Source organism: Pleurodeles waltl, chromosome 8 (assembly GCF_031143425.1).
Source record: "Pleurodeles waltl isolate 20211129_DDA chromosome 8, aPleWal1.hap1.20221129, whole genome shotgun sequence".
Lineage (NCBI taxonomy): Eukaryota > Metazoa > Chordata > Amphibia > Caudata > Salamandridae > Pleurodeles > Pleurodeles waltl.
Window position 1 is genome coordinate 247,175,316 of NC_090447.1, and position 17,841 is coordinate 247,193,156.

The window sequence follows — 17,841 nt, forward strand, 5'->3', positions numbered from 1 at the left end:
AGAGGAGCTGAAGGAGAGAGTCCAAGGCTCCATTTGTGCCACATGCTGTTTGAAGGTCCCTCACATGTGGCCGAGCTTCCTGTAATGAGTAGTGAGGTGGGCCCAACTTGCAGGTTGAGTGTGGGGTGGGTACAGGGTCTTCACAGACCAGAGTGTCAGTGTCAATGGTTGTACCCCAAGTCAAATCATGGGCTGCCACCACCACAGTCTCCACTCCTGTAGCAGGGCAACTGGAGTTGCAGGCTGTAAAGAGGGCAGAAGTGCAGACCTGTTGTGTCACCAGCCTTCGGTAGTGCCCACACTCAGCCTCTTCACTTCACAGAGGGTATCTTTACCCCTCGGCATTTGTGCTCTGCCCCACTGGCAATGTAGTGATTCGCAGAGGACCCTCGGCAGTCGGGGCTCTGCTAGCACACTGCCATCTTGGATTGTGGTGAGACTCTGCCTCCTGTAAAACTGGGCATCGATGTTTGTTGAGATATAACCTAGCTTTGGAAGTACAGCACCCATCCTAATTAGACAAACATAAAATTACAGAAAGCAAACAAGGCATGCTCAACCCTTGGGGTATCTGTGCACTCATTAACAGATGTTTATTGTTAGCTATCTCAAAAGTAACATTTATTGACCTCGGAAGGATGAAAGGCTGATTGAACTGAGTGGATGCATTAGTTCACTGAGCCACTAAAGCCAGATTTTTTAATGGGAAAATGCCAGTAAGAGGACAATAGTCAGTGCCCTCTTTCGTTTTGCTTCTCTCCACCTCAGTTTTTCATCAAGCATATTTACTGATGGAGAAAAAACGTATTGTCTATTCCCCCACCATATGCAGTTAGTTCTTTTCAGTGTGGTTACAAAAAGAATAATGAAAAATTCAGAGCCATTTCAGTAGCCATATCATTGATTGGTCTTAGTTTTAAAGTGGTTAGGGCTGTAAAGAAATCGCGTCACATGCAATTTTCTCTTTGTTCTTACCACAGTATTACAACCTATGAGGCAGATTTATAGAAAGTGGTGCTGCACCAAGTGCAGTGGCACTTTCTCTGCACCCCTTAGCACCCCACTACCGCCACCATGTGTGTGCCCTACTTAAAATACAGCGCACCATGGAGCAGGGTAGGGGGTAATAGAGTCATTATTCATGATGCTATTGATGTACTCTGCAGGAATAGCACCAAAATATCGGCGCTGCTCCTGCAGAGCACATAGGGACCCATTCTAAAGAATGGAAGCCCCCCTCCCTTTGTGTACATTATGCCTGGAGCAGGCATAATGTAGAGCTAAGGGTTACAGGGTGGCGCAATGCATGCATTGCTCCACACTGTAAATAAGGTGTGGGGATTTCAGCCTCATTGGGCCACATTAACGTCAATAACAATAAAGTTAATGTAGCACAAGGGGGCGCTAGGGCACTATAAATATGCCCCTATGTGCTCTTCTGGGTTACTGCGCTGTCGAAATTCTGTAGGTCAAATCAGGTGCAGACCATTCACCTCCGAACGACAAAGGTGTGTATTATTAGATTCTCTCAAAAGGATCCAGTAGATACTGACCCCTTGTAGTTACGATGATCTGGGTGAACTCTTTGCGCCCGGAGGCTACTTGCACGCCATATGCGATCGGAGCCATCATTTATTTTTTGTGACAGTTCACCTATGTAAATGTCGACTTAAACTGACCACTGGAAAATTGCTACACGCTGGTGCATAATTGTTTTGATTCACTGCAAAATTATCTGACATCAAGTGATAAGACCCTCTTTCCTATTCACTCTTGAAGAACAGTTCTTTAGGTTCCATTTGGAGTATCATAATGTGCATCTCTATATGATAAAGGTTGAAATAACAATTTGTCAGTAAAATTATCTATATATACACATGGCAAAAATAATACCTAATTCATAAAGCATAAGACATATCTCATGGTGATTTATCCACTTGTCAATCAATTTCTCTCGCCTTGGTGTGGTTTAGTGAGCTTTTTAATGAACTGCATTGGGAATTATAATAGAGAATTCTTATAGCAGTTGTTAAAAGGTCACTTCTCCTTGACTGGAGCTATACATACTTATACATAAAATCCTTCTGCTTCCTTGTTACGCCGCTCTTTCCCAAATCATTGACTTGCAGCAATCAGTGGCCTGTTTGAATAGCTTCACAATATATTAATTTGTTAATGCACTGCCAGTACTCCAAACGTCCTTTGTCTTTTCTTGGCTTTGATTATTAAGTTCAGCAAAACATGCTGTGTGGCATTTGCAAATAAATGGGCTTTTCCACACGAGCACACAGCATAACCTAAAAATCCATAGAAAAAAGAAAAGTCTGCCTCAGAAACTCACACGAGGAAAGAAAATGCAGTTGTTGTATAGCCGTGTTTTTGTTTTTTATAGCCATTTTACTCTTCCTTATCTGTTGTCAAAGAAGCTGTTGACACGTTGTTCAAAGATTATTCCTTTTCCATTAATAAGGGTATTAAAATGAGCATGGGTTTGTCGATTTCCTAAATTAATACTGTATGTATAAATTGAGATGGAAAAAGGTTTAAATACCCATCTGACAAAATTAAATGCTAGAGGAGAGAATTGTAGGAGTATCGTACAGAAATATGAGAGCAAACTAAATAATGCGACGAGCTCATAAAGTTAGAACCATTGTTCATGTCACTTCAGGATAAAAAATAAATACAGGAAGAAAATAGAGGCTGTAAAAAAACCCTACTGAGATTCCAAGAAGTCCGAGTACGATTCTCCACACCTGTGCTCACTAGGGACATGTACTCTCTGTAGGATTCTTCGCAGCCTTAAAATCGCCAGCCATGGGTGTCATTTAAGTGTCCCTGGGGGTCGCATTTGCGAGTACCATGATTTGTAAAGCTCCCAAGGCTCTCAGATTTGAAATTAACGTTCTATAGGTTTATGGCAATGGGTAACTGTCTTGGGAGCCTTTGGATGTGCAGGTAAACATAAAAAAATATTCAACGAGGAGAGGAAGGTGAGCCCCTATCTATCTGTAGCAAGCAGACAGTTTGTGGCGTTAAAGGGGTGGGGGATCCCTGTTTGTTATTTTGCAATTTAAGTAATGATTCGTTGGAAGACTTCCTGGTGTAGTGACAGTCTGTCATGAAAGCTTCTAAATAAATGATTTCATTTGCATAACTAACCTATCAATCATTGCTATTAATGAATACTGTTTATATGTTCTTAGGTAACATGAGTCTGCACAGAGTCTGAAATCTCCCTTTCGCTCTCTCTCTCTGTAAATATCCACAATCACCTGGCGGTCAGGGTGCCCGGAGCCATACATTTATTTAGCAAACAACTCACAACGCATTTCAGCAGTTATGGCCTTGATCACTGTTGAACCTTGCCATTTTTACAGTTTTTATCCCCCAAATCTTTTCCTTCTTCCTCCTATTTTTTAACCTATTTTTGTTGGCTTTAGGACTCGGGGCATTTTAACCACTGCTAACCAGTGCTAAAGTTTATATTCTCTCTGTCTAAAATATATTGGTGATTGGTTTATCCATGATTGGCATATCTGATGTACTAGTAAGTCCCTAGCAAAGTGCACTATGTGTGCCCAGGGCCTGTAAATCAAATGCTACTAGTGGGCCTGCTTTAGTAATACAAAAGGATGATGGAAGGAGTGCTGCAACTTTTCAAACACTCACACCCAGTCACAGATCTGGGTTTAATCCATCGTTCTTTTGCTCACCATGCCACCCCAGTTTGGACCCAGCCATAACGAAATCAGTCTTGACCCTGTTCCCCATGGGAACAGTCCAGCCCAAACTGCCAGGTCAGGTCCTCCCTGGTCCGGAAACAAGCATCCTGGGACCGGTTTATTGGTGTCACTCTTCATCAGCCATGCTAGTTTGAATCCAGTGGTATAGTGATCACAGGATCCACGTCTGGGCATACCCTCCCCTCTAAGGGCAACTTTAGAAACACAAAAGAATTGGGCCTGCAGCACTGATTGTGCACCCACATGAGTAACCCTGTAAACATGTCTCAGACCTGCCAATGCAGTGTCTGTATATGCAGTTGTAAACTGCCATTTCAACCTGGTAAGTGAACCACTCGCCAGGCCCAAACCTTCCATTTTATGACCTGTAAGTCACCCTTAAGGTAGGCCCAAGGCAGCCCCATGGGCAGGGTGCAGTGTATTTAAAAGGTAGGACATGTACTGGGTGTGCTTTACATGTCCTGATGGTGAAATACTGGTAATTAAATTTTTTTTTCCGACTCATCGCTGTGAGATCTACGCATCCTACTTGACTTTTAACACATCATGGACGCATCGTCCTGGGCACCATTTTCTTCAGCAATATCACACCTCAGTAAGGAATCAACCCTTTGTGCCGCAAATGAGACATGACATCCCCTGTGGCAGTAAGGAATCAACGCATCATCTCCCCTACCTAGCAGTAAGGAACCAACGCATCTCCTGCTCTCTCAACACATCACCTCCCTTGTGACCAGCATAGCCTTTGTTTTTGTTTTTATCGATTTTGTTTTTCTTTTTGTTTTTGACGCATCTCATGTACTTTGCCTTAGTCAAGCACTTCATTAAATTGAAGGAACTAGCATTACATTTAATCTTTTGAAAGTGATATCTTTGACTATGTATGTTGGACTTGTGTCATTTTGGTCTTGTTTTACTCAGATAATTGTTTGCTATTTTTCTAAGCTGGTGTAAAGTACTTTAGTGGTGTTTTCACTATGTTACCGTGTGTGCTTACAAATGCTCTAGATATTGCCACAGAGATAGGCCTGACTGCTCATGCCAAGCTACAAAGGGGATGAGCAGGAGTTTCCTTAGCTGTGTGACTTCCTTACCCTGACTAGAGTGAGGGTCCTTAATTGGACAGGGTGAAAACCACTGCCAACAAGAGACCCCATTTCTAACAGTCACATACATGCATAATAGATGACTTCGCTTACATACATACTAAACATTATTCAAGGGCAATACTCGAAATGAGAGGACCCTACTGTCCTGTAAAAACTGCTATATTGAAGTGTCTACATATCCTATAATGTAAAAGTGAAAACTAGTAGTGCAAGGAATTCATGTATATTTTCATGTGTGTGGATTTATGTAAGTATTTTCAAACGTAATTTTGAAAATGATAAAACACCTACAATTTGCCTCTTAACAGGGCCTTGGATCACAAAGACAGAGTTCTTAAGTTCTCAGGGCACGCAGTGACATGCCGAATCATGCCCCAGTGGGCACATGACGTTGTCATAGGATATAGCTCTAAAATAAAAAAGGTTAGCTCACCAGTCACAAAATCCTGAAATCACTAAGGCCCATATTTATACTTTTGCCAGAAAACTGCGCTAACTCAGTTTTGCGGCAAAAAGTTTGGCGCGGCTTGCGTCATTTAGCAACGCCAGCCGGGCACTGTATTTATTGAATGGAGCAAGCCAGTGCTAAACTTGGGCTAGCAGCTTAGAAGAAGACGCTAGCCGGGTGGGGGTGATGGTGGGGAAGGACGGGGTAGTGTGTCAAAAAATTACGCAAGGCTGGTTAGAGGCAAAAAAAAATGCCTCTAATCAGACTAGCACCATTTCCTGGTGCACAACCACCAAAAACATGACTCCTGTCTTAGGAAAGACAGGAGTCATGCCCACCATCCCAATGGCCTGCACAGGGGACAAATGTCCCCTGGCATGGCCTTGCACCCTTTGCCATGCAGCGGGCCCCAAGTTAGGGCCCCCAAGTTAGGGCCCCCGATTGTAAAAAAAAAAAGAACTAAAAATTACTTACCTGGACTTACCTGGGATGGGGTCCCTCATCCTCCCGTGTCCCTCTGGTGGGGATGGGGGTGTTCCTGGGCTTTGGGAAGGGCACTTGTGGACCTATTCCATGGTGTTTAACCATGGAAATGGCTCCACAGGTCCCCTAAAGCCTGGTCTGACCCAGGCATTAAACAATGGTTCAAAGTTAGCTTAGCACCATTATTTAGCCCTCTTCCCACCTGTGTGTCATTTTAGTACGAGCGATAAATATGGTATGGGGACAGTAGCACTTTTTAGATAGGAACACATACCTTGCATCTTATTGACGCAAGGTAGGTGCACGCATCCAAAAAATGGCGCAGACTCCTATATTTTGGCATTAGATGTGTCTAACATCAAAATATAAATATGGAGTTAGGTTTGCACCAAATGTGCATAAAAAAATGACGCAAATTCTGTGCAACAGAAGTATAAATATGGGCCTTAAGATTATCTGACTTACATTCTGAATACTCACTCTGCACCAGATAATCTCTAAGCGATCTACTCTTCCTATATGTTACTTTCAATCTTATATCAAGTACATTACCCAAGGTGGTAATTGCAACATATCCCATTTTTTTGAAAATGTTTCTGACCTGTTTAGAAGTTCCATTTAAAGTGGTTATGTATCTCATCGCCTCTCTCCTTTTCTTGACTGTATTTATTGTCAGCATAAAGCATAGCCTTCCTGCCTTTCATTTTTTTTTACTCTTAAACCTCCTTTTTTCAAAACGCATTGAGGGTACCCTCTTTTTCTGAATCGCTCCATAATAACCTTCTATTCTCCCTGAAATAATTCTTCTGTGCAGGCGTTTTATTTCTGCTCTTTCTTTCTCTGGCTACAAGATTTCCAGGAAAGACCGCACCAACCAAGTAGGAGGAGGAATCGCCATCGTCTTCAAAGACTCCATCAGCGTCACCACCTCCACCGAAGACACCCCCCTCGCCGCAGAGCACCTGCACTTCCAGATCCGCACCGACCCCAGGACCACCCTCAGAGGATCACTCATCTACCGCCCCCCCGGACCGCGCGCCCTTTTCAGCGACTCCATCACCGACTTCATCTCCCCGCACGCCCTCGCCTCGCCAGACTACATCCTCCTCGGCGACCTCAACTTCCATCTAGAACAGAACAACGACCCCAACACCACCACCCTGCTCGACAAACTCGCCAACCTCGGCCTCAAGCAACTGGTGAACACCCCCACCCACATCGCCGGACACACGCTTGACCCCATCTTCTCTGCCAGCAAACACGTTTCCTTCAGCCACTCCTCCGCTCTACACTGGACCGACCACAGCTGTGTCCATTTCACCTTCCGATGCGAGACCCGCCACCTCCGCACTCAACCCATCCCTCCTCGACAGTGGAACAAAATCCCCGAAGAACAGCTCTTCTCCACGCTCATCGACAACCAACCTACCTTCATCACCGACCCCAATGACGCAGCCCTCAGCCTCACAAACTGGATCACCAACTGCGCAGACAACCTTGCTCCCCTCAGACGCCCTCCAAGACAGGCCAACACCAAAAAACCTCTCTGGTTCTCTGACACCCTTAAGGAATCAAAGAAAACCTGTCGCACCCTCGAGAAAGCCTGGCGTAAGAACCACACCGCTGACAACATGACCGCCCTCAAGAACGCTACCCGCGAACACCACCACCTGATCCGCGCAGCCAAAAGGAATTTCTTCACTGATAGACTGGACAAAAACAGCCACAACAGCAGAGAACTCTTCAGCATCGTAAAAGAGTTCTCCAACCCCAACTCCAATGCCATCACGCCCTCACAAGACCTGTGCAACTCCCTCACCACCTTCTTCCATCGTAAGATTACCGATCTCCACGACAGCTTCGGACACCAGACCGAGCCGATCAACACTGAACCCACACCCCCAGCCATCACCCTCAACGCCTGGACCCACATCAACACTGAAGAGACCAAAACCACCATGAACTCAATCCACTTCGGCGCCCCCTCGGACCCCTGCCCACACTTCATCTTCAATAAAGCCGACGACATCATCGCCCCGCACCTCCAGACCATCATCAACTCCTCTTTTTCATCTGCTACCTTCCCCGAAAGCTGGAAACACGCCGAAGTCAACGCCCTACTAAAGAAACCTACGGCTGACCCAAGCGACCTGAAGAACTTCTGCCCCATCTCGCTCCTCCCCTTCCCTGCCAAAGTGATAGAGAAGACCGTCAACAAACAGCTTACCAACTTCCTTGAAGACAACAACCTTCTCGACCCCTCACAATCCGGATTCCAAGCCAACCACAGCACTGAAACCGCCCTCATCTCAGTCACAGACGACATCAGAACCCTGATGGACAACGGTGAAACAGTCGCCCTCATCCTCCTCGACCTCTCGGCTGCCTTCAACACCGTCTGTCACCGCACCCTAATAACCCGCCTCCGCTCCACCGGGATCCAAGGCCAGGCCCTGGACTGGATCGCCTCCTTCCTCTCCAACCGCTCTCAAAGAGTCTACCTCCCACCTTTTCGCTCAGACCCCACCGAGATCATCTGCGGCGTCCCTCAAGCCCCCTCGCTCAGCCCGACACTCTTCAATGTCTACATGAGCCCCCTCGCCGACATCGTACGCAAGCACAGCATCATCATCACCTCCTACGCCGACGACATTCAACTTATATTCTCCCTCACCAAGGACCCCGCCAGCGCAAAGACCAACCTGCAAGATGGTATGAAGGACGTCGCAGATTGGATGAGACTCAGCCGTCTGAAACTGAACTCAGACAAAACGGAAGTCCTCATCCTCGGCAACACCCCGACCGCATGGGACGACTCCTGGTGGCCCACGGCCCTTGGCACCGCACCGACCCCCTCAGACCACGCCCGCAACCTTGGCTTCATTTTGGGCCCTCTTCTCACCATGACCAAACAAGTCAACGCCATGTCCTCCTCCTGCTTCCTCACCCTCCGCATTCTCCGCAAGATCTTCAGCTGGATCCCCGCCGACACCAGAAAGACCGTGACCCACGCCCTCGTCACTAGCCGCCTGGATTATGGCAACACCCTTTATGCTGGGACCACCGCAAAACTCTAGAAACGTCTGCAACGTATTCAAAACGCCTCCGCCCGCCTCATCCTCGACATACCCCGCAACAGCCACATCTCCGCCCACCTGAGACACCTGCATTGGCTCCCAGTCAGCAAAAGAATCACCTTCCGACTTCTCACCCACGCACACAAAGCCCTCCACAACAAGAGACCAGAATACCTCAACCGACGCCTCAACTTCTACGCCCCCACCCGTCTCATCCGTTCCACCAGCCTCGCTCTCGCCGCCGTCCCTCGCATCCGCCGCTCCACAGCGGGTGGGAGGTCCTTCTCCTACCTGGCGGCCAAGACTTGGAACACCCTCCCCACCAGCCTCAGGACCACCCAGGACCACTCCGTATTCCGGAGACTCCTCAAGACCTGGCTCTTCGAGCAGCAGTAAATCCCTTCCCCCTAGCGCCTTGAGACTCGCACGGGTGAGTAGCGCGCTTTATAAATGTTAATGATTTGATTTGATTTCTCAACAGCTCACATAATGGAATACTCCAATTGAGGGGAGCCTGGTGGCTGTTGAGAGCATATAGCACACCATTACCAGAAGTGGACTTACTAAACAGTCTGATTGTTAGTCTATTTTCTTGTACCTCAAGAAGCACATCCAAAAAAGCAATATTCACTCTGATCATATTTGAGGTGAGCACAATTTTATAATCATTTTTTAAATAGATAGATAGATAGATAGATAGATAGATAGATAGATAGATAGATAGATAGATAGATAGATAGATAGATAGATAGATAGACAGACAGACAGACAGACAGGCCTCGCTGCCTGCCATCCTGTAATGGTCTTTATAATATTTTCAGGGGTTGACATCTACAGAGGATTGGTGCATCATACCCTACATAAAAGGAAAATGCTAACTCCTTCAAAGGGATTTGTTTATTTTTCAAATGTATTATTTTTTACTATTGAAAGATCCAAATGAGATGCAAACTAATAAGCCTGATATCTCTAAAGGCTTGCTTTTTAAGCCAGTGCAGCACATTTTACAACTATTTTCACAAAAATCCCATATTGATTTGTAGCAAATCATGCAAAGGTGCACCTTTGAGTAAAGTTTTATTTCCAACTTCAGTGCGATTCCTTTCAATGGTATCTTTTGTAGTGAGAACAGTGTTTCCTCTAAGAGTTAAAATTGTTTTTTTGTGTCCTTTTTCTTTCTGCACGGACACATTTGAATGAAATGTGACACATTTTTACATTTTTCTAATGCTTATTTAAAAAAATGTCTCAGCAAACTACATTTCAGTGTGTGTATTCTCCGGCCCTAAAATTGTATTGTAAAATTAGTTACAGCCAATTGATCTATTTACCTTTCCTGATAGGCCATAGCAGACAGTGCAGAAAATGCACACCTGGGATGAGAGTTAAATGTATATGTGGGCAGTAGTGTATAATTATACTAATGTTATATATGACAGAATGCATAGATGTTAGGAGCAACACTTATATCTGGCTGAGCTTAAGTGTAAAGTCACTGTACTAACATATGTGATAAAATATATCTTTGCCATGTGGGAATTCCAATTTTTAAATATGAATAAGCCATCCTTAATATGTGTCTTGAATCCCAAAAAAGACGGGTAAAATAAGAAGGAATTATGCTACGTAATGAAAACATTTCCATTCACAGTGAGTGAAGGCCTAAAGCTAATTCCCCTGGGTAGATTGAGTTACATTTTCTACGATACAGACCTAGCTGTGATTAAAATATTTCTTCTATATCACAGTCTGCCAAAATGCCAGAAAAGTCATTTCCACTTGATTTGCAACATCTGATGCATTGGCAAATGATGTTTTTCATTACTTTAGCATGAAAGTATAAAAATGTACTTTAGGCTGCCTGAACCATAGCTGTCCTAATATTAGTTCTGCCACTGAGATGTACATATCCATTTCATAACATTAATGCCCTTTGTTGGAAGAGGTAACAAACCTGGCTTAGAAGACACATGTCTACCTCTGAGCCCAAGAAAAACAGGGTGGCATTAGCTAACGGTGTATGAACAGAAAAAAACATATGTTGGAGGGGGTGAAGGGCAGCTGACAAAACAAAATATAGTCCTCACACTTATGCATTTCAGTTAAAATGTGGCAGAGGTATTCTACTCTTTACACAGGATCCAGCCACAGTGCCAGAGAGAAGTAGAGGGAGAAGGGCTCATATAAATAGGGGAAAGGCTAGAGCACTGAGGAGAGGTCTGTCTCTTGGCAGACATGTCCTGCTATTTTGAAACAGGGGCTCCAGGGTAAATTTACAGTAAGGCGAAGAGGCAGTGGTGCGGAAGAAGGTGTGCTTATGGTGAAACATTGGCCAGGATTGAGTAGCATAATATTGCCACTTGCTGGTTAATGCATGGGATTAGGCTTGTATGTTAACGCCACCCCCTCAGAGCATTCCTGAACGTGGCAAGACTACACCAAAAAAGCACTGCTGTAAAACAGACAACTCCCTATTCCTGGATCCTGGATAAGATGGCTCAATAAAAGATACAAGGACTTCTGAGTCCTGCTGACTCTTACTTACACTTGCACCAAGGGCCTAGTACTGCTCTCTGAGGGTCAAGTACTTAGCCATCTTTTTGCCTACTTCAGTGTCACAAAAGAGCAGGAGTACTCTTGACTCCAAGAGGTCTCATTTGGCAACAGGTGACTGCCACAAAGCTGGCCGGAGAGTGACCTAGTGCCTAGAAGCTTGTCCCGGGAATATGGGGCTTTGGCACTGACAATAAGGAAATTTCCTAAACATTTCAGAAAAACAGAGCAGAGTCATTGTTCCCACCTCTGGGGCTCGGACAAGGAGCTGAGGCTTGCTGAAGTAGAAGGCTGTGAAAGCAGGCAAGAAAACCATACTTGTTCCATTTAGTGATTTTTGCTGCACCAAAAATTGTTCAATGGGAACTTGCAGGCCTTGACCTAGTAGAGTCATAGCCGACTAGAGCTTCCATCCTTGTTCTACTGATGAATTGTAAGAAACAAAAAATTGACTAAGTTCAAGTAAGCAAATCTATTTGACATAAGAATTCAGCTCTGCAACTATGAAATCCAACTTTGCTCCTCTCTAAAACTAACAATTGCAGCATGAGAATGATGTAAAAATAAATAATGTTGAGAGCCATCAATGGCTTCAGCCTTTGGTCTTACCCATGTGAAAGGTTTTAGCTTCCATTTCATCAACTAATCCCTAAGGTAAAATCTTTGACTAAGATAATGAGCTTGATGCATGTGATCCATGCTTTACCATGGTAAGCTGGAAATCACAGCATTAAATTTTCTTATTGCTTTTGTCTTAAAACTTTTAAAATATATATATCTGGGTCCCCTTATCAAATTTAATGATCTTGTCTTTTTGCTCATTAATCTTTTTTCCCTTTTTCATTGTCTTGTTTTCTTCACTTCAACATTGGTTTAAGATTGCTTGAATTTGACGTGCAATTTTCTGGTGATTTCCTACTGCATGGCAGGGAAAGCACAGATTCTAGCACCTTTTTATGTGTTTTTATTACGTTAAGAGATGCCATCCCCTCTCAAATTAATAACCCAATTTCTGACACCAAGCAAAACCTTTGTCCCATCACTACTGCACCCGGCCAAAGGACATGTGCATGAGGACTTAGCCACCATGCCAGATTGGGCACAAAGTCTGGCCAAAGTTCAGCCCCTGCAGCCAAGTCCCACTGTACATGACTTAAGGTTATGTTCAGTGAGGGGTTGCTATGCACTGGGATTGGGCATAGGGGCCATCTCCCACTGCAAATGATTAGCACCATCACTAGTGGGGGTTGGTTAGCCATGTGGAGTTGAATGAAGGAGTTAGACAATGACCAGGCCCTGTGGCCAGCCACTACTGTACACAGTTGATCACAATGTGCAGTGGGGACATTGATGCTTTCATAGCTTTTGGATGCAGTATATCATCAAAAAACAAGATATTCACTGAAAAATAGCTACATTTGGTTATGAAACCTTACGTCATGCTAAGAAATCTCTGAAATTCACTTTAAAAATCACAGTTCAAGTGCAGTTATGGTTACAGATTGAAACATAAAAACCACTGAAATTCACCATTAATTTTTAGCTCTGCAAACCATATCTCACATAACAGCTTCTTCCAGCACAATTAGCATACAAGTGCAATGCTTATGCCCTCACATAGTTTATACCATAAGTAACACATCTAAAAGTACATCATTCAGAACCAACACACATATACATATACGGAAGCTATAAATAATACTATAGTCATAACCAATAACAAAACAATCTTTGTCATTTGTGATAGCATCTGTCACATCAAAGATGATATTATAAATATTGGCCCCAGAACATAGCAAGAAAGCATTAAACATGACTTTTGAGTCAGGGTAAACATATCTGGGCAGAGGGGAAAGCTCTATAACCACCCTTCTGACCCACAACTCACAATATATTGCCTTCAGTTAAGGTATCTTTTGTAATTGCACCCATCATTGTGTGTAACCCATTACCACATCAACTTATATATGACAGGATATCCGTTTGGGTGACAGAAGCTTTACAAATGTGAAGGATCACATGAAACAACCAGCTGTGGGAAAGGTAGCAATACATTTACAGTGATGCTGTTGTTAATGTGAGCTTGGTACTTAGTCTTTAATATTTTTGTGCTATATCCACAACAAAGGTTTTCTTTAATTTTCTTTTATCACATTTTGTCTTTTGCCTGACAGATTGACATTATTCCTTATATGGTGATGCAATTATGTGGTCTTGCCCTCATTATGTTATTTATCAGTAGGCATATTTCAAGTTTCATGTCCCATTGTGAGAAGAAGTTACAAGTGATCTATATGCTGTTCTGTGGTTAAGAATCAAACAAACACCTTGTCTAATCCTGCCAAACAAATTTTCCATCACGTTTGTTTACTACACAACTCTCCTAGCCAAGTCCTTATATCAGTTATTACTGCTCAATATGATAAATGTCTCCACTTTACAGACGGAATGATTTTCATGAGAGACAAATTCAACTCCAATTCATCCCCTCCCCCACATGGAATACCTCATACCAAAAGCAGCATCTGCAATAGCTATATCTGTATCATCACAAAGGATCTTACCCTAACAATTAATTACTCAAAATCTACCTACTACTTTTTGGATTTGCTACTAAAGAACATCATTAGGATTAACTCGCATCTCCTTGGTTCATTATGGTGCACTCTTATAATTGCTTCCCTTATTCAGGACAATGTCTGTGATTGGTTGAAAACCGAGCAACTTACCATCACTCTGGAAAATGTAAACAAGAATCTAATCACCTCTTCAAGTATAGATCTCTTTCAATCTTCCCATACTTGGAAAACATGTTGAGAGATGCATGTCCACCTAATCTTCACATATATAACAAAGTGTAGCTTCTTACTGATCATCATTTTCCACTTTGTACCAGTAGCAGCATTGGAAGTGCCACCCTGAATAACTTCATTGATTTGCCCTGCATTTTGGATATTGGGGCTAATGTTTTCTCATTCAATTCATGCACAAGCAAATATACAATTCTGATTTGACACTTCTCAGCAATTAATACATTTCTCAACATAACTGTCAATCTCTAAATTCCTTATTGGTGTCTGCTTCAACTGATCAACAGAACAGTGAAAGCCACAAATTAAAACCTTAGATCACTCAAAATAATTTTACATCTGCTACTGCCTGGACTCTTACAAATGGTGTAAGAATGGCTACCAATGCTTTGGCTATTTTTCACTTAGACTTTAAAAATATCATTCTGGTAGGGGTGCCTCAGTGAATGATGTGCTCACCCACTTAAGGCTATTTTGCACTCCACCAACAGATCAATTTCCTCTACCTGATGTTTCTACCACTTTTCCAGCCCCACACTGTAAGAATAACATTACAATGTGGCTGCTTTGTTTATAAAGCTTTGCATCTAAATAAACATGTCTGTTTATAAAACCAAATCATGATGTTTAGAGGACCAGTGTATCAGATGCAGGGGCTCTTTGTATTTGGCAACAAGAAGATTCAGAAATTCCTCATGCAGAAAATTAAACATTTACATAAACTGATCCTACTTATGAAAATTCACTTTGTGTTGGCTACAAAGCCAAAATGTCTCTAATATCCTTCAGGTGACATTTAAAGCTCCACACACTCAGCTTTTTCTGAAATAGCAATTTTCTCTTTGACATCGCTGATGTTTTTGGTTTAACGTTCCTTTCTCCATGAGTATTCACCCACTCCAGGGGTTACATTGCAAAAAACTAACTAAATAATTAACAAAACTAACTAATAAAATAAATATTTGTTTTGGCTTTGCATACATGGGATCATTTATTTCTAGAAGGCTTGTGGTTGCTAATATTGTGAGTTAGCGCTGATCTTAGCAATTCTTTTATCAGTGTAAATCTGTTTTGAAGTGTGCAAATAGAAAGCAGTTTTCATTTTGTTCTCTTTGGTCCATTGTGTTATGGTTGATTGAACTGTCAGTTATAGGATTTGTCCTACTACCCCCCCGAAGTAGTTTGTGTGCGCATTAACCTTTCAACATGACAAAACAACAGCACAACTACATAACTATAGCATGTTTCATTGTGTTGTCTTCAGTTGTATTGTGTTTTATCTTTTGCTGCGGTGTGTTGTTGTTTTGTGGGTTTGTGTTGGAGTCATGTACTGTTGTGGTGTATTGTTGTGGTAAGTTGCTGTGATGTGTTATTCGACACAAAAGGATGATGGACGGAGTGCGGAACAATGCAAACACTCACCCCAAGTCACAGATCTGGATGTAATCCATCATTCTTTTGCTCACCATGCCACCCCAGTTTGGATCTAGCCGTATGCAAATGAGTCTTGACCATGTTCTTCATAGGAACAGCCCAACCTGAAATGCCAAGCCAGGTCCTCCCTGAACCAAAAGCAAGCATCCTGGGACCAGTTTCAGAATATCACCCTTCATTAAACCAGACTAGCTTAAATCCAGTGGCACAGTGAGCACGGGACCCACGTCTGGGCACTTCCCACTCAGGGCAACTTTAGCAACACAAAAGGGTGATGGACGGAGTGCTGAACAATGCAAACACTCACCCCCAGTCACAGATCTGGGTTTAATCCATTGTTCTTTTGCTCACCATGCCACTCCAGTTTGGACCCAGCCACAAGCAAATCAGTCTTAACCCTGTTCCTCATGGGAACAGTCCAGCCTAAACGGCCAAGCCAAGTCCTCCCTGGACCGGAAACAAGGATCCTGGGAGCCTGTTTCAGGGTATCACCCTTCATCAGCCAGGTTAGCTTGAATCCAGTGGCACAGTGAGCACAGGACCCACGTTTGGGCATACCCTTCCCACTTATGGCAACTTTAGCAACACAAAAGGATGATGGACGGAGTGCTGAACAATGCAAACTGTGTTGCAGTAGTAATTATATTTTGTTATTAATGATTTCAACAAATGTTTCTACATGAACCAGCCAAAGCCTGCAATACATTTTTTCCACTGCAAAAGAATTACTACTAAAGTTGATGACAAATAACAGCATCAGCTCCACACATGTACTTGATACCAACCACCATAAGGCTGTGTCACCGAAAGTGACTTAAAACAGTACTTAACAAGCTGATTATTTTGTGATCTGGTGATACATTTCTATTTTATTATTTCCATATGTTCCACGAACAACATTTGATACTACTTCATGGACCTGGTGTTTTATCACGATGTGTGTGTGGTGGGGGTGGTGTGTGTGTGTGCATGCATGCATGTAGGTGTGTGTGCGGTGGACCAGACCATGGGTATACACCAATTCAGCAAACAAGTTACTTTTTCCATGGCACCTAAGCTAACAATGGAGGTTTGTGTAAAGAGTAGCAAAGAAACACTGAGAGACAGGTACAAATCCTGCTGCTTTGTCTGTAGCAGTTGTGCTAACAGGCTGAGCTAAAGCATTCACTGCAGAGATCTTGATTTGATTTTGGATTGGGTGCACCTCTTAGGCCTGCACTGTGAGTACCTAAACAAAAGTGCCTACTGGGCCTGGGTTCTAATCCTGATATGTCTCACTTTAATTGTTCATTAAAAACATACTTATGTGAAATGCATTAGTAGTTTAAAAAACCTAGGCCCGTATTTATACTTTTTTTGCGCTGCATTTGCGTTGTTTTTTTTACGCAAAAACGGCGCAAACTTGCAAAATGCCATTGTATTTTGTAGGTTTGCGCCGTTTTGCGTCAAAAAGCGGCGCAAATGCGGCGCTAAAAAAAGTATAAATAAGGTCCCTAGTGCAACAATAATTGTGCACACTGTAGACTACTAGTTCAAAATTGTTAGAAATTAATGAACGCTGATCTATAGTTTGGCAGGTTTAATGCAAGACCCAGTCGTGAAGAGGGCTAATATATATAAAGTAACACAAAATGCCATATAAAATATTGTTATTATTGCTACAATCAAAATGGTATATTTCTGCTGTGCACATTGGATATATATGATAACAAGATGTGTATGAATATAAACTCACAGTCTAGAGGAGGTTACATTGTTGCTGTTACTGCAGGGCACTTCTTTCAAGACTGAATGGCAATCTATGCAATTATATGCTTCATCCATACTATCTAGTGGATTGAATAGACTGATTGGAACATGTTCACAATCCAGTGATTCATTTCTAATTTCAAATAAATTTTGGTGAATATCTTTGCAGACGGGAACTAGGACAGAAAATAGGCTCATGTACCACAGTAAAGGTGGCCACCATTAGCAAATCAAATAATTATATGTTTGTCTCATGTTTGCACATCGGGACAGTGTTGAACTTGTAAAGACACGCAGTGTAAGTGTTTTACAAACCATGGAAGACTGCATGAATTTGATCTTGCTGCAGGCAATGTTTGTTTTAATATCAGGGAAATTACCAGTAAAACTTGGCGGAGTAGGGCATAAAAGAGGCCCACAATCAGTAAAATA

The 17,841-nt window shown here is 42.9% G+C and overlaps 1 protein-coding gene across 1 annotated transcript in view; it reads left to right on the forward strand.

The window, feature by feature from the left end:
• TMPRSS15 (transmembrane serine protease 15) overlaps positions 1–17,841 on the forward strand; it is a 1,384,111-nt gene that overhangs the window by 1,140,012 nt on the left and 226,258 nt on the right. The window lies entirely within an intron of this gene.